The sequence below is a fragment of the Protopterus annectens genome, chromosome 2.part1 (genome assembly GCF_019279795.1).
Source record: "Protopterus annectens isolate FY-2018-M chromosome 2.part1, PAN1.0, whole genome shotgun sequence".
NCBI classification, from domain to species: Eukaryota; Metazoa; Chordata; order Ceratodontiformes; family Protopteridae; genus Protopterus; species Protopterus annectens.
The window spans coordinates 542,442,873-542,470,649 of NC_056729.1; the positions used below are offsets into that span (position 1 = coordinate 542,442,873).

Genomic DNA, 27,777 nt, shown 5'->3' on the forward strand with positions numbered 1-27,777 from the left:
TGGCGCCTGCGCAGTACATCAGAGTTGTGGCAAAAGCAACGGAGAAAGCAAGATCTCCGTTGCTTTTATGTCTCGCTATGTTAAATGAGTTTAACATAGCGAGACAGTTTTAAAATAAGCAACGGACATCTCCGTTGCTTATTTTAACTGTCTCGCTATGTTAAACTCATTTAACATAGCGAGACATAAAAAGCAACGGAGATCTTGCTTTCTCCGTTGTTTTAAACACTGTCACTATGTTAAATGGGTTTAACATAGCAAGACAGTTTAAAATAAGCAACGGAGATCCGTTGCTTATTTTAAAGCTGTCTCGCTATGTTAAACCCATTTAACATAGTGAGACAGTGTTTTAAAAAAACGAGTTATACTAATGGAAAAAAGTCCGGGCGACCGGACCTTTTTCCATTAGTATAACTCGATTTACAACGGGCACGCTGGCCAATCAGCGTGCACGTTTTGGGGGGGTCATGGTATAATTAAAAAGTGTCCATATTTTTAGGTATTTGTCTCCCCATTATTTGTGCCTTTGTCTGGATTTTATTACTACAATTAAGTTGTGAAGTTTAGAGACTAAAATAATGATTTTTTGCAGAATGTCCAGATTTTTGCCTCACATTTCTGGTCTGTTTCTCATAAAAGTGTGGTTTTCTGACAAATCACTAGCAAATCATTGAGGATTGAAGTCAGAAAAATAATGGCACACATTTGAGTTTCAGACTTCATATCCTTCAGAAAATTCATGCTAATGCATAACCTTTCTAAGTTTGTAAGAGCAATATTTAAAAAGTGTCCCTATTTTTAGGTATTTGTCCCGCCATTATTTGTGCCTTTGTCTGGATTTCTTGCACCAACAGGTTGAGAGGTATGATAAGAATTATTAACATGCACGTTCTGAAATAAAAGAAGTCCATGATTCTCATTGTTGACATTACTTATTTAGGATAATCTCCGACACGTTTTCTTTTTCCCCTTACCGCAAGTTTTAGGGGGTGACAGAGCAAAATTCTGAGATAGTATGAGAAATGCTCCTGGAAGTCTGGAACCGTTGAGAAGTAAGGGGGTATGGGGTAGGTTGGTGGAAAAGCCCAGATTCAAGGATTTAAATATTTCTGTAATTCACTAGATTTCAATACGTTCTGCATCAACATGCCTTTTTCTATATGTATGAAATTCTTAACAGCATTACTGGCTGGAAATCTCAAGAGATTTATTAAAAATCAAGAATATTCTGTTCAGTCACTGACAATGAAGAGTGCAAGAAGACCTGTCAAGATCTGTTGATTGTTAAATTGGCATCGTAACCTGATTGGACCACCGCGCTGCTGGCGGGAGAGACTCACGCGACCATGAAATATTGTTCACGGAAGAGTTACTAAAGTGGAGATTGCAGTTTATGTCGTTAAAGCAAACTGTGCTGTTTGTGGTGGTCACGGAGCTCCAGAAACTGTAGACTAACTCATACTTGTGATGTAAAGTGCAAACTATCCCTTTAACAACATTCAGGAGATGCCAGGTTGTAGTTATTTGTTTTATCAATAATACCTTTTGCATTTTCTGTGATCGTGAATGTCGCCACGTACCTGTCAATCTATTAGAGCAAGAAATCTGAGCAAAGCCTAAAATAATGGGGGATAAACTCTCCAATATAGAGACAGGTTTATATGGTGCCCTTACAAACTTACTAGAATAGCAGGATTTGTGCTATCATACATTTTTTGAAGGATATGAAGTATGAAACTCAAACATATGCCATTATTTAGTGACTCCGATCTTCACCGATTTGCTGGAAAACTACACGTTGTCTGAGGAACATACCAAAAATATGAGGGAACAGTCTGTACATTGACATTTGTGCGATGTGCTTCCCTGCGATTACCTAGTGACCAACGTGACGATCTGTTAACACGACAGGCTGCATACCTCTCAACCTCTTAGCGCAAGAAATCTGGACGAAGCCCAATTAAATAGGGCGACAAAGGGCCAAAAATAGGGACAGATTTTAAATATTGCTCTTATAAACTTAGAAATTTGCTAGAGTACAGGGTTTGTTTTGACATATTTTCTGGAGGATTTAAAGTATGAAACTGAAATGTATGTCATTATTTAGTGACTTCATTCTTCATATCATCCCAGTGATTTGGCAGAAAACCACAAATTTTACGAGGAACAGGCCAGAAATATGTGCCAAAAATCTGGACATTCCGTGGAAATCTGTACACTTGAGAGGTACTTTATTACATGACAAAAAAATTAAACAGCGGGTTATTAATACAGTAGTGTCATACAGTCACACACATGTCAAAACACCTTTCATAACAACATAAACCATATCCACTAATGACTGTGTGAGTTATAAAACTGCATTTTGCAATGAAATTAGGCTGAAGACATAGTTATTTAAACTTACAGTTGTAAGTTAACTTTTAAAGTGAAAATTGAACTGGAATTTTAATCTGAAAATTTATCAGGGGCGTCTTTCCAGTCCGCTTATTTAGTACTGCAGTTATTTTTATTTGATGTATTTATTAGGAGGCTTGCAGATATCTTATTTACTTAGTTGGTGGGGGAGGGGCTTGAAAAAATTAGCTGCCCTGTTTTAATGAATAGTACTACACATTCTTTGCTTGTAATGGAGAACAAAGGACCATGTTTAAGTTGCAGTCATTAATGTTATGCCGGGTTATGGTGGCAGTACGCAGCGGTCAAACTACGCTCGTGCCGTTAACATTCTAAGCATCTCGCAAACTCAGTTTGTTGATGCTGTGTTCGCATCTCTATTCTTTTACGCCCAAATTGAAAACAAACGAACCATTTGGTAGTGGTTTACAGGTGAAGGCATATCATTGAGCATTATTTGGGGATGCCATGCTTACTTCTGATAGAAACAAGTTCGTAATAATTTACGATCAGTTGTTGTAAAAAAAAAAAAAAAAGCGTTTACATAATGCTGTTTACAGCTGCAGCCCAATTTGTTGTTATAACCAACTTTATTTTTCTGAAATTCTAATTCATTGTAAGTAGACATGCTGTACACAGGTACCAGCATAAGCACTTATATAAAACAGATACAAACAGACAGTAAAAGTAGCAGCATATTTGTCACTACCTTGTCCCTCCTTTATACCTACTGAAATACTAATAGCAAACCTCAAACCAAATAACTTTACTACCATCACAGTAGTAGCCATATACATTCCACCAGGTGACAATATCCCCTTAATGGAAAATGTACTGTCATCTCTCTTCCTAAACTTCCCTAATGAAACTATCCTTCTTGGGGATGTAAACATTAATTGGCATAACCTTAATAATTCAAACTCTCCACAACACATAAACCTCCATGGATTTACACAACTAATCTCCAAACCTACCCATACTAATAACTCTCATTCTTCAAGCTCCTTGATAGATTGGATACTTGTTTCTAACCCCAGCAAATACCATGACCCTGAAACTCTACCTGATGCCCTGAGCGACCACTTACCTATAAAAGTGCTACGATACATCAACCACCTCCCCAAACCACACTGGCTTATCACTTGCCGCAAACTTTCAACCTTTATCCCAGACACTTTTAAAACCCTCCTGTCTAGAATTAACTGGAATTTCCTTACTCAACAAACTCAACGAAGCAGTAAATGCCTTCAACTCAACTTTCCTAAATATTTTAAATTCTCTAGCCCCACCGAGAAAAGTTCGATTAAAGGCAAACAGTTCACCCTGGCTAACTAAACACTACCCGTACCCTTATGAAATCCAGAGATAGTGCATGGAAAACATGGGTACAAACCAAACTTCCAGCTTACCTCCTAAATTATAAAGAACTTAGAAATCAGACAAAAAAACTTATCAACAAAGACAAAAAAGACTTTGATTATAATCTCTCCAAAACATTAAAATCTGATCCAAAAAATTCTGCAATGCTATAAACCAAATACTACATCCAGGTAACCCAATTTCACCAAACCCTTGTCATGACAAGTCACCTGAAGAAACTGCCAATAAATTCAGCACCTACTTTATCAAATCCATTTTTTAAACTATTCAACCCCAACCTCTCAAACAACACTTCAAACCTCCCTATACACCCCTCAACCACTATCTCATTAAACTCCTTCTCTCTCATGCCTGTCTATATCAGTACTCTACTCTCAAAGTTCAAACCATGCTCTGTATCAACAGACAATATTCCTTCTTACTTTCTCCATATTGCTGCACACTCCCTAGCCATGCCTGTATCTATACTAATCAATTGCTCCACTTTTGAGTCTAATGTTCCTTCTGTCTGGAAGCAGTGTTACAGTCTTCCTATTCATAAAGGAGGCAACTCCACAGAAATATCTAATTTCAGACCTATAGCTATCCTCTGCCCTCTCTCCAAACTCCTTGAGAAATGTATGTACAAACAAGTTATGCATTATCTCTTGCAAGAAAAACTTCTCACTCCAACACAGCATGGCTTCTGTCCAAAGCATAGTACAACCACAGCTCTACTATCATTTCTCAACACCTTGGCCCTTGCTAAAGATGATCACAAATTCATATCTTGTCTATTCCTTGACCTTTCTAAGGCTTTTGACACTGTCTCACATACTCTGCTACTTAGTAAACTTGTAGACCTAAACATCTCCCCTGATACAATTGCATGGTTCTCTAGCTATCTCTCTGAAAGGCTGCAGTCAGTATGATGGAACTCAGCACTATCTACCCCTCTCTGAGTAAGAACTGGCATTACCCAAGGTTCCATTCTTGGACCTCTACTCTTTAATATCTTCACCAACTCACTCCACTCCTCTTGTCCTCAATCTAACATTGTCTAATATGCAGATGACTCTACAGTCATAACTACTGCTAATTCCCCCTTAGAACTCTTAAAAAATACCCAGACATCTTTCAACTCAGTAGAGACATGGCTCACTAATAATCAGCTCATCCTCAACCCTAACAAAACAAAATTACTACTCTTTCTACTTAAATCTGCAAACCACATTAAACTTTCCTTCTCCATAAGGTCCCTAAACAATACTCCTATAGAAGTCGAAACTAGCACAAAAATCTTTGGCATTATCATTGACAACCAACTAAAATTTGATCTTCACATTAACAATTGTATAAAAAAACCACCAAAAGCGAGAACTACCGTACAGGAACAACAAATTCCTAACTACTGAAACTAGGATTTCTCTTACCCATGCCTACCTTCTACCATGCTTAACCTATTGTTCACAAATACTCACAAATCTTAACTTCTCCCTATTTACCAAATTAGAATCAACCTACCACAAAGTAGCTAGATTTGTAGCTCAACGAACATATAAATCTCACCACTGTCTCTCTCTAAAATACCTGAACTAGCCCAAACTACCTCACCTGTTCCTACAATCTCAACTCCAAATCATACACGCCATCCTATATCAGCCTGATTTCTGCCCAAGTCTATCTTCTCTCGTCTCTCACTATTCCCCTACCAGACTTCTTCGAAGCTCAACCTACGACCTGCTAAAACTCCATAAACCCAAATCCAACACAGGGTGCAACTTATATAGCTACCATCCCTTTATTGCATGGAACAAATTACCACTAGAAATAAAGGCCCGGCTCACCCCAAACAACTTAAGCTAGCAACCAAAGACCACTTTAAAAACACTAACCTGCCATTGTACACATCCTCCCTGATTATTACCTACCTTTATAGTACAGTCAAACTAACTTACTAAAACTTTCCATTAACTACTTCATCCTATGCTTCCTATGCAACCTCCAAAGCTTCTTCTATACTTCGCTCCCCAAAATTCTTATGTAACCTTTTAAGTTTCTGCTACTCTGCATACAAAACCTTATATTTACTTGACTATTTTTAAACCAAAACATACAACTTATTCCACTTTTTTAACATTCTCCTTTTGTTTATAGTATTGTTTTATCTGTCAATAATATACATGTATGTAGCTTACATATTTTAACTACCAAAATTCTGTATTGCTATTTTTTTATTGAAATGTATCTGTATTGCTATTTTTATTGCATTGTATATCTTTGGAGCTTTTCTCCCCGGGCCTCTGCTGAAAAAGGGCAATAGCTCAGCCAGACACTCCCAGTCAACAAATGTAAAATAAATAAAATAAAATAAATAATTTAGCTAAGAAAATGAAGAAGACTTTGCTGTGCAGAGTGAGAAATAAGGAGTGTTATATAGTAGGCTTATACTGTAGTACCTCCCACTATTTTCTATGGTAATGGCTGAGTAGGAGACTGATTTAAACTTTAATATTGCAGAAACACATTAATTTTAAATGCCAGTTAACACTGTGACTCCAATTCCAGGGAGTATAGATTAAAATTAAAATCACTCCATATTTCCTGCCATAATTCTAAGCCCTGGTATGATAATTTCAAAAGCGAAAGCGAGGAGGAAGAAAATGTGATGGTACCGACTACAATACTAACTTGATAAATCCTAGTAAAAGTTTTCTATACAAACATTTATTCTATTAAATGATAATTAGAAAAAAAAAGTTTAATTTAAGATTTGTGAATTTGTTTTACCTGAGTAAACCCTCAGATGATGCTCCATCTCTTGTAGAATAATTTAATGTCACTTATCTGTTTCCATGATATTTCTGAATCAATAGTATGTCTGGCTCCTGTTTTCTTAATTTTGACTGGAGCTTCTCTTGCAAGCCTCTTAACTGGGGCATGAGCCTGTTGATAGCTGATGGTGTTGGGGAGAGACTAGCTTTTGGAGAAGTAACATATCTGTTTTGTGTAGGATGCTATGAGTCTTCAGCTTTGACAGGTAAAGGTGTGCTCCACTGATATTACCTATCATTACATCCTATAACCCTATTTTCAGAAATATATAAGATATTAAGAAAGCTTGCAGTGGACAGCCTGATTTCTTAGTGACATGTATAATCTATTCTTTAATGTTTCAGCTTTGAAGTGTCATGTTTTTAATGTTTACCCATTATCATTCTTATTTGATAATGAGGTAGGTGGACAGGTCATTCAAATCTTTCAGATACAATCCGAGATAAAATACAGCATAGGTGCAGATATACAGTAATCACAAAGACATCCAGTAATAACACTCAGCGTCAGTTTCAAGACAACTATGTACAGTAAAAGTTTTAATACATGGTAACTATTCAGGCATGTATTTACATTCATAGCAATGAGTATTTATTATATATATATATATATATATATATATATATATATATATATATATATTTTTTTTTTTATTTTACATTTGTTAACTGGGGGTGTCTGACTGAGCCGAAAAGGTCCTTTTTCAGCAGTGGCCCAGGGAGAAAAGCTCCACATAGAAAAATCACTGATACATTTATATATTTAGACATGATCAGTATACACACAAAATTACAGTAGACATGTTTTTACAGTGGTATGCAGCACATGAACAGTTACATTGGAGAGAACAAACAAGAAAATATTAATTTAAAAATAAAGGTAATTAATAGATTTGTGATGTACAACTGAAATTTGGAACATAGGTAGAATACATACATAATACACAGGTACAGTACATACATTGTACATTAGCCAGTGTTTGTGAGTAAGAGTGAAAACTATTATCAAGTACTCTAGGTTTAGTACGTGTACCTTATCTGCTTTCACTAGCTTGGGGAGCAGTCATGGCACTGACAACTTTGCTTGAGATATTGCCTAATGAGGTTTTTAAAGGAGACTTTGGACGATGTGTTTTGTATGCTAGTGGGGAGAGGGTTCCATTTTTTAGCCATTGCACTACTATATAGTGTGTTTCTGAAGCTATTGTAGCTGCTGGTGACTTCTAGTAGTTTGCTTGATGATATAAGAGGCCTTTTGGCTGAGTGATGTTGCACTAGGTTTTTGAGGGCAGGACACTTATTGGGGAGGTAATAGATAGAATGACAAGCAGAGCTGATTGTAGGTTAGGAGGTTGGGCAGTTCAAGCCAGTGGAGCTGTCTCAAAGCAATACAGTGATGAGTTCTATATGAGCAATTTGCAGCAAAGTGGGCAGTTCTGTTATAGCAGGCTTCCATTTTGCTTAGTTCAGTTTTGTTGAGATTATTCAGAATGGGAAATACATAGAGTAGGGTGGATAGAAGTTGGGAGCGAGGAATGGCTGATCTTGTGTTGTTGGTAAGAAATGGTTTGATACGGTAGAGTGATCCCAGTTGGCATCTACTTTTTTAATAGTTAAGTTGAGATGACTATCAAATTTTAGGTTGGAGTCTATGGTTATTCCCAATAGCTTACCCTGTGCCATTGGAGCGATTGGAGTAGCATTTGTGGAGTAGATAGTGAATTGACTGTTATCAGTGTTTTTGTTAGAACTGGTTATAATCATAAGCTGAGTTTTCTTTGGATTGAAGATAAGTTGGGCTTTGGTGAGGTAGTTTTCAACGTCAGAGAATGCTAGTTGAGTTGTTTGCAGGAGGGTGGGAATGTTTTGTGCAGCACAGATTAAGGTAGTATTCTCTGCATACTGAATGATAGATGCATGCTGTGTGGAGGTATGGAGGTCATTTGTGAAGACTGAATAGTAGTTGTTCTAAGATAGAACCCTGTGGGACTCCTATAGTTATGGGCAGCTGAGGAGAGAGAGAATTTTCCCATTTCACAGCTTGGTATCTGTCAGTTAAGTAGCTTTGGAATCAGGTAAGAGTGGAATTTGATAGGTGATATTGGTTTACTTTGTTTTGCAGGATTTGGTGTAAGAATGTGTCAAATGCTTTGGACATATCCAAAAAAATAGTTGACACCTGCAGGCCTTAGTTTCTGAGACAGTTTACTGTGTCTGTGAAGCAGAGGAGGGCTGTAGTGGTACTATGGGCAGGTCTGAAACCATGTTGAGTAGGTAACAGGATGTTGCTGTCTAGGAGATATTTTAGCACCTGGGTATGGATGCATTTTTCTAGGATTTTGGCCGGGGGGGGGAGAGTATAGCAATGGGTCTGTAGTTATTAAGTTCAGTGGAGGTCCTGCCTTTATGTATGGGTGTAACATAGGATATTTTCCAGAGTTTGGGCACATAGCTTTCAACAACTGATCTGTTTATTAGAGTGGAGACTGGGCTAGCAATAGCATCTACTGTGAGTTTCAAGAAATAGCTAGGGAGTAGGTTGGCTGCTGTTGATGAGGTTTTTAGTTTGGAGAGCATGCTTTTGATTGAAGTGGTGGAAACTGTTTTGAGGTTAAAGCTTGTATTGGTGTTATTTGTGTTGGGGGGGATAGTGAGGTTGGAACTGTCCTGTAATACTAAGGATAGAATTGAGTTCACAAAGTGGGAGTTGAATTGTGTTTCAATGGGAACTTTAGTGTCAGAGGTGTTTGGTTTGGGGGTAGCCTTTTGGGTGGCGTTTAGTAGCTGGTTTACATTTTTCCAAACTTTTGGGGGGCTGTGTCGGTATTTAGTTTGTAATATCGTGTAGTAGAATTTTTTTGTCCAGCCTAATGCATTTTTTTGCACGGTTGTGCAGTTCTTGGTACTTAGTTAGGTTTTGTGTTTCTTTGTTTTTTTTTTTATAGTAAAGCCAGGCAGTGCCTCTGGACTTCAGGATTTGTTTGGTTTCTTTACTGAGCTAGGGGTTTGTAGAGGTTCTAACCTTGATTTAGTGCAACGGAGCGACAGTGACTAGGTGTTGTAGAAATGTTTTGTTGAAATATGCTACAGTCTGGTCAAGTGGCAGGGTTTTTTGGGGGGGGGGGTCCAGTCACATTTACAGAGTAAGGTATTGAGGACTTCAGGAGAGAATTTATTTTGTTTCTAGTGGATTTATAATTAGTGGTTTTGCATATGCTTGTTCTACTATGTATAAGGTATATTATGTTGTGGTCACTTAAGGTGTCTGGGAGACTGCCTGTGTGAGGGTACAATGTGGGGTTGTTAGCTGTCACTCAGTCAAGGATGGATAGATTTTTTATCAAACTTGAGGCATTTTCATTATATATATATATATATATATATATATATATATATATATATATATATATATATAGGTCTACTGCTCTACATCGAAAATACACTTCTTCGAAATAGAGCAGTAGACCCTACACTTCAGCGAAAGTCCACTTAAACAAAAGTGCACGTTCGCTGAAGTCTAGTTCCCCGGGCTACTCAAAATAAAAAAGAAAACACTAAAACATGTTTTTGCAGGGGGGCAAGCCCCCCTGCACCCTCCCCATGTGGGGGCTGTGCCCCCCAAACCCCCTACTTAAATATACCAACTCCGAGATCGCACTACAGTGGGGAAATGGGAATATTCCCATTCCGCGCTGTAGTGTGACTGCCAAAGTCAATGTTCGACGTTTCACTACTTCGAACAAGGGAACTCAGTGAAATGGGGTTCGAAGTAATGAAACTTCAAACAGATTGACGGATCCCATATATATATATATATATATATATATATATATATATATATATATATATAGATGTATAATAAAAATACAAGGCAATATACTAAAAAGCACAACAGTGATACTTCTTTAATTTAATAATAAAGGTACATTAAAGATATTTACACATTCGTAATATATTTACAATATTACAGCTGTACAACATTATGTATAGCTTTGTTCTATGCAGCATTCTGCAATAGTCCATGAGAATCAGGCCCTAGTTTGACATTTAGCTATTATCTTTAAAGCACTCGAGGCATTTTCATCAGAAAGGTACAGTTTTAGTTCAGTTTTGAAGGCCTGCAATGTTTCCTGCATTCAGATGTTGTCAGTTATCTGGTCCCATGATTCAGGTGCTACTTTTGTAAATACATTTTCCCTTATAGACAGTCCAAAAGGGGTCTGATTAATAAGAATGATCAATATAATTATTCTGAAGTGAATAAAATGTATTCCCCATTGCCATTTTATTAAGGAGAGGTAGGCAATAAGGCAGTGATGTAACATCATTTGCAGAAGAATATCGAGAAGTAGGATAATCCTACTACTTACTGATATATAGTGATGCATTTTGGTGATTTTCTAAATAACAGATTCTGGTTTCTCCATTTTGAAATAATTCTATTTTACCTATGGAGAGAAGTGAAGTTAAACATAGCCTCTTTTCTAATTTGACCAGGAGCTGCAAAAAAGATGCTCAGATTAAGGAAGAATGTTATGAAATTTTGACAAGACACTATCAAATCAGGACATTTCCTCTAGTTTGATTTTATTTCATCTAATGTTTCATCTGATGTTGTAAATCTTTGTTTATTCATTGCCATTAGGACCTCGGTTCCGTTCTCAAAACCGATACGGCCGTTTCCAAGCTCGCTCCAGGCAAAAACTCTCAGCTAAGACCTACCCATAATGCCCCTCTCAGAGTTACTCAAGATCTTGTTTGCCGTGTTCCTAGTCAGATGTGCTAGCCATCTCTCTCAAAGCTAAGTAGAAATTTGTTAATTTTAAGACAGTTTTTCTTCAAAATTATTTAATTTTTAGTCAAGTTAGCCCTTTCTCACTGTCGCCTATAACATAGGCCTGTTTCCTACCCTTTTCCTTGGTAATTTAATTTTTTACCATTATTGGTACTGTGCCTCTCTCCTTTCCTTTTTACTAGTGGTATTTTTTAAAATAACATCATTGGTATTTTCTCCCTTAATTTTTCTATAGGATAGCCTTGTTGCCTTATTATGTCAGACAAAGCTAAGTTGGGATTTAAACAGTGTGACAGTTGTGGATGTAAGATGCCTAACTCAGATACACATGTTTGTTGTGTCTACTGTTAGGGCGTGGATCATATTAAAGCTGACTGTGACATTTGTGCTAGTTCTAGTAATTGTACACTAGCAGAATGTAAAAATAAACTTATCTTAAAAGGATTACTCAAGACACCTTTTTCAGAGGCTCTATCTGTGTCAGAGGTCTCACCCCCTCCAAAGATAAAAAAACATAAGGAAAAATGGATTAGTCAAGACACCTTTTTCAGAGGCTCTATTTGGGTAGGAGGTCTCACCCCCTCCAAAAAACATAAGGAAAAACGGATTACTCAAGACACCTTTTTCGGAGGCTCTATCTGGGTCGGAGGTCTCACCCCCTCCAAAAACCAAAAAACATAAGGACAAACGGAGTCACTCGGTTCCTGCATCTTCGTCAGTTATGGATCCGAGTCGGCTCCGTGCTTTGCCAGAGCCCTCAGCGCAGAACTCTTCGGCACCAGACTCTGTGTCTTCTCCCTCTGTGCCGTCCATGATATTCACCCCTATTTCGGTTACGACCTTGGCACCACTGACTTTGGTGCCGTCCTTGGATCCTGTATTGGCTCCGATGATTGTACCTGCTTCGGCACCATCCCCAGCCACAATGCTGACAGTTTCTTCACCTCCATCGGCTCCAAAACTCGAATACCTGCCGAGGACAAGATACTTCCACTCCGGTGCATACTGTCTTGGTTCCGACAGCAGTGTTTTCCCTGTCAGCACCGTCCACCCTTGCTGCACCGGCTCCAGTGGAACTGATGCTCTCCCGAAGCAGTGCTTGGACCATCTGTACCTTGGTACCTAGCCTGGCGCTTATTTTCTTGCTGGCGCCGTCTATGTCCACGGCTCCGATGGCTTCCAGTTTTCTCAGAGCTCCTCATGGCGAGGTGTGACCCCGATTCTGAGGTTGTCCCTCCCGGTTCTGGAATCCCATCCCTCCTCAGGTGGGCCTGCTGTACAGGTAGTGGACTCGCAGTCAGCAGCAATGACATCAGTATCAGAACCCTACCCTAGCATGCACCTCTCCCAACCCTCTATTTTGGGACCCTGGGCACTGGAGTCACAAGAACCCTCTTTGAAGGCAACCCCTTCTCCGGAGTCCTCCTCAGAAGATCCCACTGGAGAGACCTCCGGGAAAAAACGGTGTAAGAGGAAACACCTTGATTCACTGGAGGAATCTATCACCGAAGACACTGATTGTGATGAGGGGGAAGGGTCCCCATGGTCTTCCCCAGACGACATCTCATTCGGAGACAATCTCAAAATCCTCAAGCAGTGGGGAGACTGGAAGTCCTATAACCCTTCTTCTGAGGAATCTGTGTTCCTGCAGGCCTTCCGTGCCCGGCCATCTACTTCCTGGGTGACTCCACCGGCAGATGACCTTGTTAAAATCATTTTGCAGCATGCCTGGAAGGCCCTGGACAACGTAGAACCTGTCCCTCAGAGGCCAGACAAAAAATTTTATCTACACCTGAAGACCAGCAGCACTACTGGTCCTAGCAGTTGACAGTTTATTCTATGGTCATGGTGGCGGCCACCAAGAGGGAACTGGCGGAAGATAGTTCCACCATCCATCCTCCAAACAGAGAGTCCCGGACCATGGACAGACTAGGGAAATGGACCTATGCTTCAGTGACATTCGCCATTCGGTCGCTGTAGTATCTGGCACACTTTACTTGCCTCCAAAGAGACCTACATTCCGAAATGTCTCCCTCTTTGGTGGGGTACTGCCTGATGAGGTGCGTGATGCTGTCGCCTCACAGCTAGCTACCCTTGAATCCATCATGAACTCCTCGATGCATTTGATATCTCACTCCACCGAGGGGGCAGCTCGAAGTGCCGTATCAGGCGTTGTCATGAGACGTAATGCTTAGATGCGGTTGTGTGACTTCACAGACCCCTTTAAACCTTCCTTCATCAATGCACCTGTCGATGAATCTACACTTTTTGGACCCAAAGTATTAGACACGCTTACACATAGTGAGAAAGACGGAAAGACCTTGTCTGCTGTGGGCATACGCCTTTCCAACCCCCAGAGGTCCTACTCCAGGAACCAAAAGGGAGGAAATATGTGGCTCAAGAAATCCCAAGGACCTTTTCGTGACACTCGTGGTGAACAATCCCCCCGGGGCAGAGGGGGCAACTCATATGGAAGACATCCCTTTTGTGGTAGAGGGGGTCCGCATAAACAGGGTGCTAGAGATTCTTTCTCCAGCAGAAGACCCTACCAGCACTCCTGAGCAGCAGCCTGATTGCTTTCCTCTGGAAGCAGTCGGGGGTCATTTTTCTCTGCATCTACCAGCCTGGCATCTTATTACTACCGATGTTTGGATGCAGAGAATAATATCCAGAGGTTACCAAATAGCATTCGATTTAACTCCCATCCCCAATGTACCACCCAATCAGAGGGAATTAGCAGGCTTAGAAATAGAAAGCTGCTAAGAAAAAGAGTCATCCAACCAGTATCACCAGACCAGACAGGATCCAGGTTTTACTTGAGGTTCCTTTTAGTGCCAAAAAAGACAGGGGACTGGAGACCAATTCTGGATCTAAGCCTACTGAACAAATTTATCAAACTTCAAAATTTCCAGATGGTCACGATACAGTCCATTCTTCCCTTCTTAGGGAGGGATAACTGGATGTGCTCTACAGACCGCCAGGACGCGTACTACCACATAAAGATGGATCACTGCTCCCAGATGTTTCTCCACTCCGGGCTGGGAGCCAATCACTACCAGTTCAGGGCACTGCCAGTCAGTCTTTCGACAGCCCCTCAAGTGTTCACCAAATGTATGACAGTTGTGGTAGCTCATCTTCGACTACAAGGATTTCAGGTGTTTCCCTATCTAGACGATTGGCTCCTTACTGCTCCGACCAGGAATCTTATTACACTCAAGGTCTCGCTCACAGCTTGGGGATTATAATCAACAAGGACAAATCTCAATGTCTTCAATGAAGACACTGGAATTCATTGGAGTGGTCTTTGACACAACATCTTGTCAAGCTTCTCTCCCCCCTCACAGGTTTTCGAACATAACACACCAAATCCAAGACCTTCTACCTATGTACCAGCACGTCTTGTACTGCAACTCTTAGGCTCCATGGCGTCTGCCATTACATTGGTACCACTGGCGAGACTGCACATGAAAATCCTACAGTGGCTCCTTTCCCCACAATGGTTGTTGCTAATTTACACACTCGACCACTTGATACGTCTTTCAAACTGTTGCAAGGAAGAAATATTATGGTGGATGAACCCACAAACGAATCTTAGGTGTCCACCGTCCTGCCTTCCCCAGCTCATGGCCACGGTGAACACAGATGCTTCCCTGTTAGGGTGGGGGGGACATTTCTAGGGGAAAGGCTGTCCAAGGCACCTGGTCCCCTATGGAGGCCAATTTGCATATAAATGTCCTGGACCTGAGGGCAGTTCTCCTAGCATTGCAAGCATTCCATGCATCCCTACCCTCTGGGACCATTGCAATTCAGTGAACCAAAAGGTGGTGTTGGCACTTAATAAAAACAAACTGTGAACCGACAAAATAAGCACCTGGGCAAAATGTACTCCAGAAATAAGTGAAAAAGAAAATAGTTCTCCACAGTAGAGCAAAACGTTTTATGTTAGCAATTTATTGAAAAGTTTAGCGCTTTCGTCAGTCCACAGTTGACTTTATCAGAACAATGAATCACACAAAATACCAGTTTAAATAGATAGTCCATATAGATAATTGGTTAAAATGTGTCCAATAGCATATGCAATTGTATGAATATATGAATATTAAATAGCACATGAATATTAAACATTCAATCATAAAATAAACAAGTTTAAAACCAAACATCATTAAATCAGATGTAAATCACAAAATTCATAGTGGGGACTAAACTGTTTCTGCTTTTTCTTTTAAAATGGGCATAATACTCAAATGGTCATTCAAACCTGGGGGGGGGTTGGGCCGCTAGCCTCAGCTGCCATAACAATTCTTTCTTACACAAAATATTTTGCCAATCACCCCCTCTAAGGTCTGTGTCTGCCATATCCAAAATAGCAAACTTGTAACCCATAAAACCTGCACAATTCAAACTATGCCTAAACAAGGCATTAGTTTCTTTTTTTGTTTTTAACATCATAAAGATGTTCATAAATTCTTGTTTTAAACTTGTTTCTTGCACCAGACTGCAGATCTATACATGTAATCAGTTTCAAGGAGGCCCATCCCTCCTTTGGAATGGGGAATATAGAATCTTGGTATGCACTGATTTTTATAAATCATTTGGTAACCATGAAGCATCCTTCTTGTTTTCCTATCTAATCTATCCAACATGTTTTGGGGCCAGTCAATCACTCCAAAGCTGTAAATTAGGACAGGAAGAGCAAATTGGTTTATAGATTGGATTTTGTTCCTAGATGTCAACATTGTTTTCAAGATTACGTTTTTTAAAGTATTCCTTACTAAGTTTTATTCTTATTTGTTCATGTTTTATTGTTGATCCTTCATCAATTCCCAAATATTTATACACCCGTCTTGCTCAAATTCTTTTATATCACATTTGTGTCCCAAACTGATGTTTTCCTGGTGCTGCAGTTTTCCTGCTTTAAAGGTTGCTTTTGCACATTTATCAAGACCAAATTACATTCTTATATCATCTGAAAAAGTTTTGACAACTTGTAGTTGTGCTTTCAGTTCCTTATCTGATGAGTTATACAGTTTTAAATCATTGACAGGGAAGATGAGAAGTCTTTACACTTCGTTGTTTTCTAGGAGCCAAATTATAGCCATGGCCTAAGCTAAGTAGACAGGTTAATGGCTTATGGCCAAGGCAGAATAGCAGTGGTGACAGACAGTCACCCTGGAATATCCTCCTTTGAAATTTTATCCCTGGGATAATAATTTGTCCTTTATCATGGCTTAATTGCAAAGTGGTGTGCCACTGTTTCATGGTCACTATAATGTAGTCGATCAGTGTAGGGTGTATCTTATACATTTTAAGCACTCTTTTATCCATGAATGTGGGATACTATCAAATACTTTTTTGTAGTCAATCCATGTCATAATTAGATTCTTCCCCTTTTTACAGTTCTCCACTATGACTTTATTTAACAAACGATGATCCTTTGTTCCATATGACTTTCTTTTATTGTCCTTTTGTTCTACTGCCATAACTGAGTATCTGAAGTAGGGACTTCATTTGTCAGCAACCTTTGGGTCTTGGATCTGACTTCGGATCCGAGCCGGCAACTTATTTTACAGCTTATGGATCCGAGCTCCTAGCTCCTCCCCTTACCCATAATCCCCTGCCAGCCTTGATTGACCTCAGATCTAGTTTGCCGCTCTTAGAAGAGACAGCTGGATTTCAGAGCTCCTGGCGACTTTCAGTCTTGAGAAAAAACTTGTTAATATAGAAAATCTTTGATTTCTTTAATAGTGTGTGTGTGTTTAGGATTCCCTTTTGTTAATTGTATTAATTTTTAGTGTAATTCCTCCCCTCGCTGGTTGTAGAGTGTGTGTGTGTTGCTTGTGTTTTTGGGGCCTGGTGTGTTTGTGTAGTTATTTTTTTTCTAATGTCGGAGGCCCCAAAACCCATTTTTTCTAAGTGCACTGAGTGTGGCCATAAGCTTTCACTGGCGGATGGCCACACTCGGTGCTCGGTGCCTTGGGGTTGAACACCTGTACTCAGGGTGTTCCATTTGTGCAGCGTTCAACCCCAGGGCACTGAAAGAGTGGAGGTCGAAGTTGGTTTTGGCGGGACTTTTGCCCCCGGATCCAGCTTCGGCCACCGGTACTCCCATGGCTCCTCCTCAGTCCTTGTTGGTAGCCACTCCTGCCCCCCCATCCCCTGGCCGGGACGCAAACTCCCACTAAGATGCCGGAGGAAAGGGAGGCCAGAAGGGAGAAAAGGAGGGAGAAGCACCACAAGCGGCGGGCCGAGGCTTCTGCTTCGGCCCCCCCAGCTAAGCGGGCTTCTCCCTCCACGGCTTCCAGGTCCTCTCCTCCTCGGATCCAATCCCCTTGCTTCTCCCCAGGACCCGAGGAGGAGGAGACCCGATCTCCGTCGAGGTCATCGAGGCGGCATTCCCAGCCCGCCTCGGTGGCCTCGTCGAGATCTACTTATAGTCTTTCTGATGCAGACTTGGACCGGATGATGAGAAGGTTCATCCAGGCCCAGCTGCAGATGGGAGTGCTCTTGCCTCCCCCCCTTCGGGGGGGGGAGCTCGACACCTTTTTTTGCCCCGATAGCTCCTTCTCCGACCCGCTTCCCGGGTTTGGAGCGCTCGGAGCCGGGCAGCGTTGGAGCCGGGGGTGGGTCGGCGCCGACAGTACTGGGTACTTCGGATCCAATCCTGCCCTCGAGTCTGTCGGGTCCTTCATCGGATCCTACCTCTCGGAGCCGTGGGCCACGCTTCGGATCCGAGGGATTCAGTGTGTCTTCGGCTCCGTCCAGGTCGGAGCACACGGGTCCTTTGGATCCGGTGGCCTCGATGCCGGTTCCGATCCCTTCATCGGATCCGAGTGGGAGCCGGCTTTCGGATTCCAGGGAGAGAGGCTCCCCTTCGGCCTTCGATGTAGTGGAGAGGGCTCTGTTGAGAGCATCCGGACCCCCGGTCCTTGCATCGGCTCCACCCTGCACTCCCTCTCTGCTGGGCCAGGCTTCCATCACCCGGCCACAGGGACAGCCTGCTTCGATGTCCCAGGTTGTTCCACTGGAACAGGATATTGCTGGTGAGACCTCCTTGGACAGTCCCCTCGAGGAAGTGCCTGACAAGCATAAGTGTAAGAGGAGACACGTGGACTCCCCCGAGTCTTTAACAGAGGACACGGACTTGGATGAAGGGGAAGGCAACCCAAGGTCACCCCCCGAGGATGTCTCCTTTGGAGACATCATGGAAATGCTCAGGATCAGGGGGGGTGGTCTGCCCCCAAGGCTTCCTCCGACGAGTCCGTGTTCCTGGAGGCATTTGAAGCAGGCCCGTCTACCTCTTGGGTGTCCCCTCCGGCCGACCCCCTGGTGGACCTTATCACCACCAGGGCATGGAAGGAGCCAGACACTGTGGAGCCAGTCCCCAAACGCCCGGATAGAATTTGGAGTCCCCCTGCAGACCGGTCCCATTGGAGCAAGGGTCCCCCCGTAGATGCCATGTTGATGGCGGCGGCCACGAAGAGGGAATTAGCTCAGGAGAGCCCCTCGGTCCATCCACCGAGCAAGGAGTCCCGCTCGATGGATCGCCTCGGGAAGCGGGTATTTAGTTCAGCGACCTTCTCAGTAAGGTCCCTGAACTACATGGCACATGTCATCAGGATGCAGCGAGATCTTATCAAAGAATATGCTGCTTCCTCCCCAGAGTCCATGTCGGCGGAGGACAAGCAGTTGTACTCCACTCGTATGGCCACTCTAAGATCTGTCTCAAATACCTCTATGCGGCTTTTGTCCCACGCCACAGAGGAAGCCGCTAGAGCCAGCAGAGCGGGTCTAGTCATGAGACGTCAGGCCTGGCTCCAACATTGTGACTTCGCGGAGCCCTTTAAGGCGTCCTTTGCGAATGCCCCCTTTGATAGTTCTGCCTTGTTTGGCAAGACGATTCGCGAGACACTTGTCCAGAGCGAAAAGGATGGGAAAACGTTGTCTGCCTTCGGAGTCTGCTTCTCTGCTCCCCAGAGGTCCTTCTCCAAGAACCAAAAGGGACAGAAGAAGATGTGGTTCCGGAAATCGCAACATTCCCATCCTTCTCCAGACAACCAGTCCTTCTGTGGCAGAGGAGGACAGGGAGGACGCCGCCCTAGAGGCAGAGGGGCCCAAGAAATTTTGGGTCCAGAGAAACCTTCTCTGATCGGCCCATGCAGCAGCCCTGAGGGGTTGCCCGACTGCTCCACTCTGGAGGCAGTCGGGGGGCGTTTCTCGAAGCACCTGGCGGCTTGGGAGTCCATTACGTCAGATCTCTGGGTGCTTCGTATCATATCCAGAGGTTACAAAATCCCACTGCACCATGTCCCCAGACTCAAAAACCTCCCCGATGTACCACCCGATCAGAGGGAGGCAGCAGCTGCAGAAATTCAGCAGCTGCTAGAAAAAAGAGCCATCCAGCCTGTCCCCCCAGATCAACTCGGATTAGGGTTTTACTCCAGGTTCTTTCTGGTGCCAAAAAAGACGGGGGACTTGAGACCGATTCTCGACCTTTCACTCTTGAACCTGTCAGTAACCAAAGAAAAATTCTGGATGGTCACCCTTCAATCCATTCTCCCCCTCTTGCGGGAGAGCGACTGGATGTGCTCAATAGACCTCAAGGATGCGTACTACCACATTTTAATGGACAGACGATCCAGGAGTTTTCTCCGCTTCCGGCTGGGAGCCAGTCACTATCAGTTCAGGGTCCTTCCCTTTGGTCTCACCACAGCCCCCAGGGTGCTTACCAAAGTGTTAGCAGTGATAGTGGCCCACCTGAGACTCCAGGGAATACAGGTCTTCCCGTACCTGGACGACTGGCACCTGTCCTCCCCGACAAGGCATCTACTCTGCGCAGCCAGAAATCACCTTCTCCGGCTAGCTCCCCATCTAGGCATTACGATCAACCTGGACAAATCCTCCCTTGCTCCAACACAAGTGATAGATTTCATAGGGGCCAAACTAGATACGAGAAGTCTGCGAGCGTTCCTCACTTCGGAGCGACTTCAAAACCTGAGACTTCATGTGCGGGCCATCCTCCAATTAAAAGCCCCACCAGCAGAATTGGTCCTGAGGGCGCTAGGCTCCATGGCAGCAGCAATAACTCTTCTTCCATACGCTTGTCTGAATATGAGGGTGCTACAGTGGACCCTTTTAGTCCAATGGTCCTTTCAGTTTCTCCCCCTCAGCCATCCTATCTCACTCAGCAGGGCTTGCAGGAGGGCCCTCTTATGGTGGCTCCAGTCCCCGGACCTTCATACGGGACGACCCTTCTGCACGCCGCCTCCCCTCACCACGGTGACCACGGACGCCTCTCGCCTCGGGTGGGGGGGCATTGCTCAGGCAGAACGGTCCAAGGCACGTGGAACGACACAGAGACCTCCTTGCATATAAACATTCTGGAGATGAGGGCGGTGCTGTTGGCGTTGCAAGCACTTCAGAACCTTCTCCTTGTAGGAACTGTTGCGATACAGACGGACAACATGGCAGTTGTCTGGTACATCAACAAACAGGGGGGAACCAGGTCCTACCCTCTTTGTCTAAGGCCATGAGGGTGTGGGAATGGGCGATCTCCACCAACCGCTTCCTTATCGCAACGCACATTACGGGACGGTCCAACATTCTGGCAGACAAGCTCAGCCGCACTATTCTTTCCCCTTATGAGTGGTCTCTCAATTCCCAGGTAGCTAAGTGGATTTTTGCCGAATGGGGGCAAGCCTGCTGCGATCCTTTTGCCACTCCCTCAAACACGAAATGCTCCAGCTTCTTCGCTCTGATTCCCCCCCTCAGGGAAGCCTCGAGAGACGCTCTAGTGCATGCTTGGCCTCCCGGTCTACTTTATGCCTATCCTCCTCTACGAAAGCCTCTCGGTTGGGGAGCAGAATGATCCTCATTGCCCCATTCTGGCCTCATCAAACTTGGCTCCCTTACCTGTGGTCTCATCTGGTGAATCCTCCCTGGATTCTGGATTCCATTCCGGATCTAATATCCCATCCCTTAGGCCTACCGACCCCGAATCTGGACAACCTGAAGCTGACAGCTTGGCTGCTCCAGTTCCACTCTTAGTCAGGACTCCCGGCATCTCTTCACCAGTTAAAGCCATCTTGGTGGCAGCACATAAACCTTCCACTAGAAAAGTCTATTGCAGTAAATGGAAGCGTTTTTCCATCTGGGTGGAACACCATAACATAGATCCCTTCACGGCTTCGTTGCCGTCCGTCTTGGATTTCCTCACCGGACTTTTTCAACGGGGAGCTAGCTGTTCTACGGTCAAGGTTCAATTGGCAGCCATTTCTCATTACCATGTGGGACACGAGTCAGGTCCCTTGATGACTGCGAAATTATGTAAAACCTTCCTCAAGGGTACCCTCCTGCTCAGGCCTCCTGTCAAGGAAGCTGTACCCCCTTGGGATCTATCATTAGTCCTTCAAGCCTTGACTGCCCCTCCCTTTGAACCAGCTGCCTCGGCCAAACTTAAATATCTTTCCTGGAAACTGGCATTCCTTGTCGCCATCACTTCAGCGAAAAGAGTTTTCGAACTTCAGGCCCTTTGTGCGAAACCTCCCTACTTGATTTTTCATCAGGATAGAGTGTACCTCAGGACCAATCCCTCGTTTCTTCCTAAGGTGGCCTCTGAAACCAATATCAATCAGTCCATTAACCTGCCAGTTTTCTTCCCTAAATACCAGAATAAAGGAGAATACAAGCTGCATTCCATAGACGTGCACAGACAACTGCGCTTCTACATTCATAGGACTGCTGATCACAGACAATCAGATCAGTTGTTCATTTCCTTTGCCAAATTCAATCTGGGTAAAGCCATTTCTAAGGTCACCTTATCATGATGGATTTCACAGTGTATTCTTCTGGCCTATGAAACTTCGGGGAGGCCCGCACCTCAGGGAGTACGGGCGCATTCTACTCGCTCCATATCTACTTCTGCTACCTTTAGATCTAGAGTATCTTTGGATGATATTTGCTCTGCAGCCACTTGGGCCTCATCTCATACCTTTATCAACCATTATAAGCTGGACGTTATTTCCAGAGGGAGAGCATCCTTTGGCTCCACAGTGCTCCGGAACATCCTTCCATGATGGCCACCCAAGATTCAGGTAGCTGGGGACTCTGTCCCAAAGGTTGCTGACAAATGAAGTCCCTACTTCAGATTTAAGAAGTTATGTACTCACCATAACGTTCCATCTGAGTAGGTGACTTCATTTGTCTGCAACCATCCCCCCTCCTTCCCCCTGGCCTTCAGAAGTCAATTCTTGAATGTCCTTTCTTGGTCCCTTTTGGGACACTTTGGTCTGAAATTTGGTATAAGGGCAAACTTGATCTGAGGTCAGTCAGGGTTGGCAGGGGATTATGGGTAAGGGGAGGAGCTAGGAGCTCGGATCCATAAGCTGTAAAATAAGTTGCCGGCTCGGATCCGAAGTCGGATCCAAGACCCAAAGGTTGCAGACAAATGAAGTCACCTACTCAGATGGAACGTTATGGTGAGTACATAACTTCTTATTTCTTCTAAATGACTATAAACTCTGTCGGCATCAATTCCCATGTATATGTCATCGGAAGGCAAGTTATTGGTCTATAATTTTTAGGGTAGTTTGCAGGTTCATTCTTAAGTAGGAACCTTGTTTTTCCTGTTGTTAGCCAGGTTGGTGTCTGTTCAGGGTGCGCATATAAATAGTTCTTACTCATAGCTAAATCTTCGTGCAAAGATGTTAATACTTTTAACCAAAAGTTAGGTACTGCATCTGGGCCTGGGGTTTTCCAGTCAGAGGCTTCTTTACTTTGTTTCATTCTCTCTGGATGTTACTTACTATGAATCTGAAGGCATGGACATAAAGTTTTATAAGTGTCTACATCATTATGTTATCTGTACTACATAACATTTTCCAGCACTGTGTTCTAGAGAGATAAAACATGACTATGGTTTAGGCAACCCAAATTCAACTTGCAACTTGGGTGTCTGAGGCACTAGCAAAGGGATGATGGGTGTGCCCATCCTGAAGGTTATGCATGCGAGGGCACCTTGTAGTTGATCACCCAATGGTGGCCGGGGACACAGGAGGTGAAATGTCTTCAGTGAGGCAGGGCATTGTTAAGTTACCATGGAGGTGGGCTGATATGCCAGCATAGCTATTGCACATCTATTTCTAGATAGCATGAGTACATACAAGGGAGGGAACTTAGGGCATAACAAAAAATCATCCTTGTCAGTATGATATTGCATTGAAATGCCTCACTGTCCTCACCAGCACTGAACATGGGCTGGAGAAGGTCTTGGGGAGGCTTAACAGGTTCTGTAGACTCAATGAATGTGGAGAGCCTCTTGGGAATAGTAGAAGGTGAGCTGCAGGGAGAAGAAAAATTTAAAATAATTGTAGTTTATTTCACCTCTTACACTATTGCTAGTAAGTTTTATGATTCTCTGATGATTATTGAAACTTTGACATTTAATATTTATGGATGCTATGAGTTGTTTACTAGAAATAAAATTTGTTGTATCATTTCACTCCTCAAAATCAACAACAGAAAGTATGTATTTCAGCTATTTATATTCCATGTTTTACTAACATTTATATGTTCATGTGATATTAGGAGGTGGTGCCATCTGTGCCAGGGAGAGTAAGGTAGTATATATGTACATATTGCAGCATAACTAGCTGGAGTTTTGTAAACAATTTTATGTGTTATTTGACTGTCATATTGATTTGTACAGACGTTTGAGTTAAAATATATATTTGTAAAGTTATTTGCGTTAAAAATGCATTAACAGTAGGTCCTGCTGCACAGAAAAAATGTATGCCTATATATTAGCTTGGATTGTTGTAACTAATCAAATGTGTATGTTTATCAGAGAACCCTGGATGGGTGGGAAGTTTGAAATTGTGTTATAGCTTTCAGGTGCTGCCACAGATCTTAGCAAAGCCCTTCAGGTGACCAGAGGTGATGTCATCCTCTAACCAGCATCTGGTTTCTTTGGAAATCTCACAGCAGCAGTTTGGAAGCTGACAAGAAAGATTTCGGACAGGATATATATATCACACATCCACACAGACAAAGACTGACATCATCTGGCTTTTGTTGTGGTAAGATACTCAGCATACATGAGCTTGCCTAGCTTTATTAAGTAGTCAGGGAACAGTATTTTTTTAGTCAGTCAGGGACATTTAGTGAGAATAGTTTAGTATTGTTTTCTGCATCTGTTAGAAACTATCCAACTGTATTATTTTTTTGTTTCTCTGTGGTCAAAACTTTGTTGATTGTTGTATTCAGTATTCTGTTTTCTATTTTAATATTTATCATTAAATATTTTAATGCATTTCATTGAGGCTGGTCATTTAGAGAATACCTTTAACATCTTGAGAGTACATATGCTTGTTTTAGTGACACTGTGGCTGCTCCTGAAAGCCTTGTTGCTTTGGTCACACCCTACCATTTGTAATAGTATTGCTATTACATAGTATAACTGGGTACCCTTTGTAAGAGTCTGAGAGTAACTGACTGGTGGCAGTGTGATTACCTCAGAGTCTGGACAGAAAGGGACACTGCTAGTAAATCTGTGCTAGCTTTTCCCAGGTGTGTTTGTGTGTGAGTGAAACTCAAATATCCAAGTGTGTGTGTGTGTGTGTGTGTGTGTGTGTGTGTGTGTGTGTGTGTGTGTGCGTGTGTGTGTGTGTGTGCGTGTGTGTGTGTGTGTCCGCTACTGGGAACATGGACACAGAGCTCCAAAGTGGTTAGTGTGGAGTTTTAGTGGGCCTGGAGAGAGTCCAACCCCATGTCTGGAGCATGGTCTCTGTGTGTTCTTAAAGGAAATTGTGCTTGGTGCAGGAAGCTGCATCTGACAGTACTCTGTGAATTGATCCTTGCTATTAGTGATCATCCCTCACCAGAGTCAGTGGTGAGGATTGAGTCTCCTTGATTGCTGGCCCTGAGTTGGGACCTGTCACAGTTCATACCATGCAAAATATTATATTAATAAAGTAGAAGAAAGTATTCTAAAAACTAAGTTAACACAAGAATGGAGAAAGGAGATTTTGCCAATAAAGATGATTGCTAGTAGGAGTACAGAAAATAGGCAAGTGGAAGCTGTAATTTACTGGCTAACACTGACTAAGGAACCAAGGTACTGGGAGCAAATATTAAGAGAGGGAAAGAAAATAGAGTGGGATGAGGCCAGGATGACATTTGGACTGCGGGCTGGAGACTGCCTTCCCTACCAGGCATTTATATCAGGCAACAGAAAGGATAGGGTGATCCTAAGAGAAAGACCTGATCTGGTAGAGTTTTTAGTTGAATCTAAGACAGAAGCTGCTGTTGAAAATGATAATTAGCAGGGCATATAAAATATTACACTATAACAAAAGAGAGACTGGAAAAGAAATTTACAAGGAACAGTGTCGGGGGGGGGCATATGTATAGCTTTCATAGAAAGCACAGACCTCACCATTGAGCATATACATAAATAATTCAATATTGAAATATTAAAATATCATTATATATCATTTGCTCTTTCAGGGCGGCCACGGTGGTGCAGCGGTTAGCGTTGCTGCCTCACAGCAAGAGGTTCTCTGGTTCGAGCCTTGGCTGGAGTGCCTTCTGTGTGGAGTCTGAATGTCCTCCCTGTGGTCGCGTGGGTTTCCTCCGGGTGCTCTGGTTTCCTCCCACATCCCAAAGACATGCTGTAGGTGGATTGGACACTCTAAATTAGCCCTAGGTCTGAGTGCGTGCATGTGTGTGCCTTCTGTGGAAGGTTGGGCACCAGGCTGGCAAATCGACACCGTAAAACTCCACTGTCATTCATGAGCAGACAGGTGATCCGCTGTGGCAACCCCTAACTGGGAAAAGCCAGAAGAAGTTATATCATTTGCTCTTATATATAAAATAGGTACAATGGAAATCGAATCATTAAGACCTGGGGGAACATGGCAGCTAATTTAAATTGCCATTTAATTTCTTTCTCTTTCTATTTTTCCATTTGCCTCCTCTCAGATCTAGCCTAACCACATCCAATATACCGAATAAAAACTTGTTGAAACCATGGCAGACCTGTGAATGTTTATACAATGCATTATTAAACTTTTTTTTCTTTATATCATTGAGATGTTCATAAATCCTATTTTTTAAGGGGTGTTCCATTTTGCCTACATAAAAATGTGAACATGTTACACATATAGCTAGATAAACCACTCTATTTGTTAAGCAGTTGCCTTTCTGAAATGTAACCCGACTTCTGCAATTTGTTATTCAAAGTAACCTCTCTATCCTTATTAATATATGCCACTGACTACATGCATCACAGGGCCTTGTACCGAGAAATGATGACTGCATCGGGTCAATCTTACATTCGAGCAATTTTTTACTTGATGTCAAAATAAGGGAGGATTTATTATTTTCTCAGTATAAAGAGCTATATTTTAAGATGTAACAATATTTTTTATAAAAAGAAACAAAAGTTAGAAAGAGATTTAAAACAATATCAGAATACACAAGTATATCCTATAGGAAAAGTTTTAAGTAAGAATATCGACATTCCAAGGGAAAATGGGATGGGAACATTAAGTTACAGTGAAATAGTTAGAAATAGTAATGAATGTGTTGATGACATGGGGGATGAACAACAGGATTTTGAAGGGGTGCACTCAGAAAGACTGGCCAACAGATACACAGAGAAGGGGGAATACAACAGGTATTATTTCCCCCAGCCTCAGAGGAAGAACAGTTACAGGAGGGTGAACAACCACAGGACCTAAACGATATTAATAACATTGTGTGCAGTAGTGACTGTTTTACTATTTACAATTATTCAGATAGGGCAATTACGAAGGAATATTTTAATTTTCTATCAAAGGGGGTAAAATGTATCCCAGAAAATAAAGGAAATTTACTGGACAGTATCATTTCATTTAAATTATATGTTAGGAAATAAAACTTTGATATTTTGTTCACTGGGAAAGATACTGTGACAACAAGTGATATTATCCCAGTTACAACAAATAGTCATACTGTTTCAGTGAGGAAAAAGAGTATGTATAATCCTCCATTACGTCCTTTATTAGATACCTATGAGAAGTTAGTTTTGGAAGATATATATGATATATATTCCAAAAATTCTAGGGTACCATGGAATCTCACTAGGGAAAAAAACAATTTACTAATGGATTTAAGAAGTGACAATTCTATTCGTGTGATGACCCCTGATAAAGGTGGGGGTATTGTTTTATATAAATCTATAGATTATTCTAATATTATGCAGGAACTATTATTTGATATCTCTACATATGTTGGAGTATCTAAAAACCAGATAAATGTAGCATATGCTCGTATAGATTCATATTTAGAGGAGTCTTTGATGGGTCAACGTATAGATGTTGAACTTTATAATTTTTTTGTATAAAAAAGATCTTA

General features: G+C 42.2%; 1 pseudogene; it reads left to right on the forward strand.

The window, feature by feature from the left end:
• LOC122794862 overlaps nucleotides 1-27,777 on the forward strand; it is a 146,592-nt pseudogene that overhangs the window by 92,344 nt on the left and 26,471 nt on the right.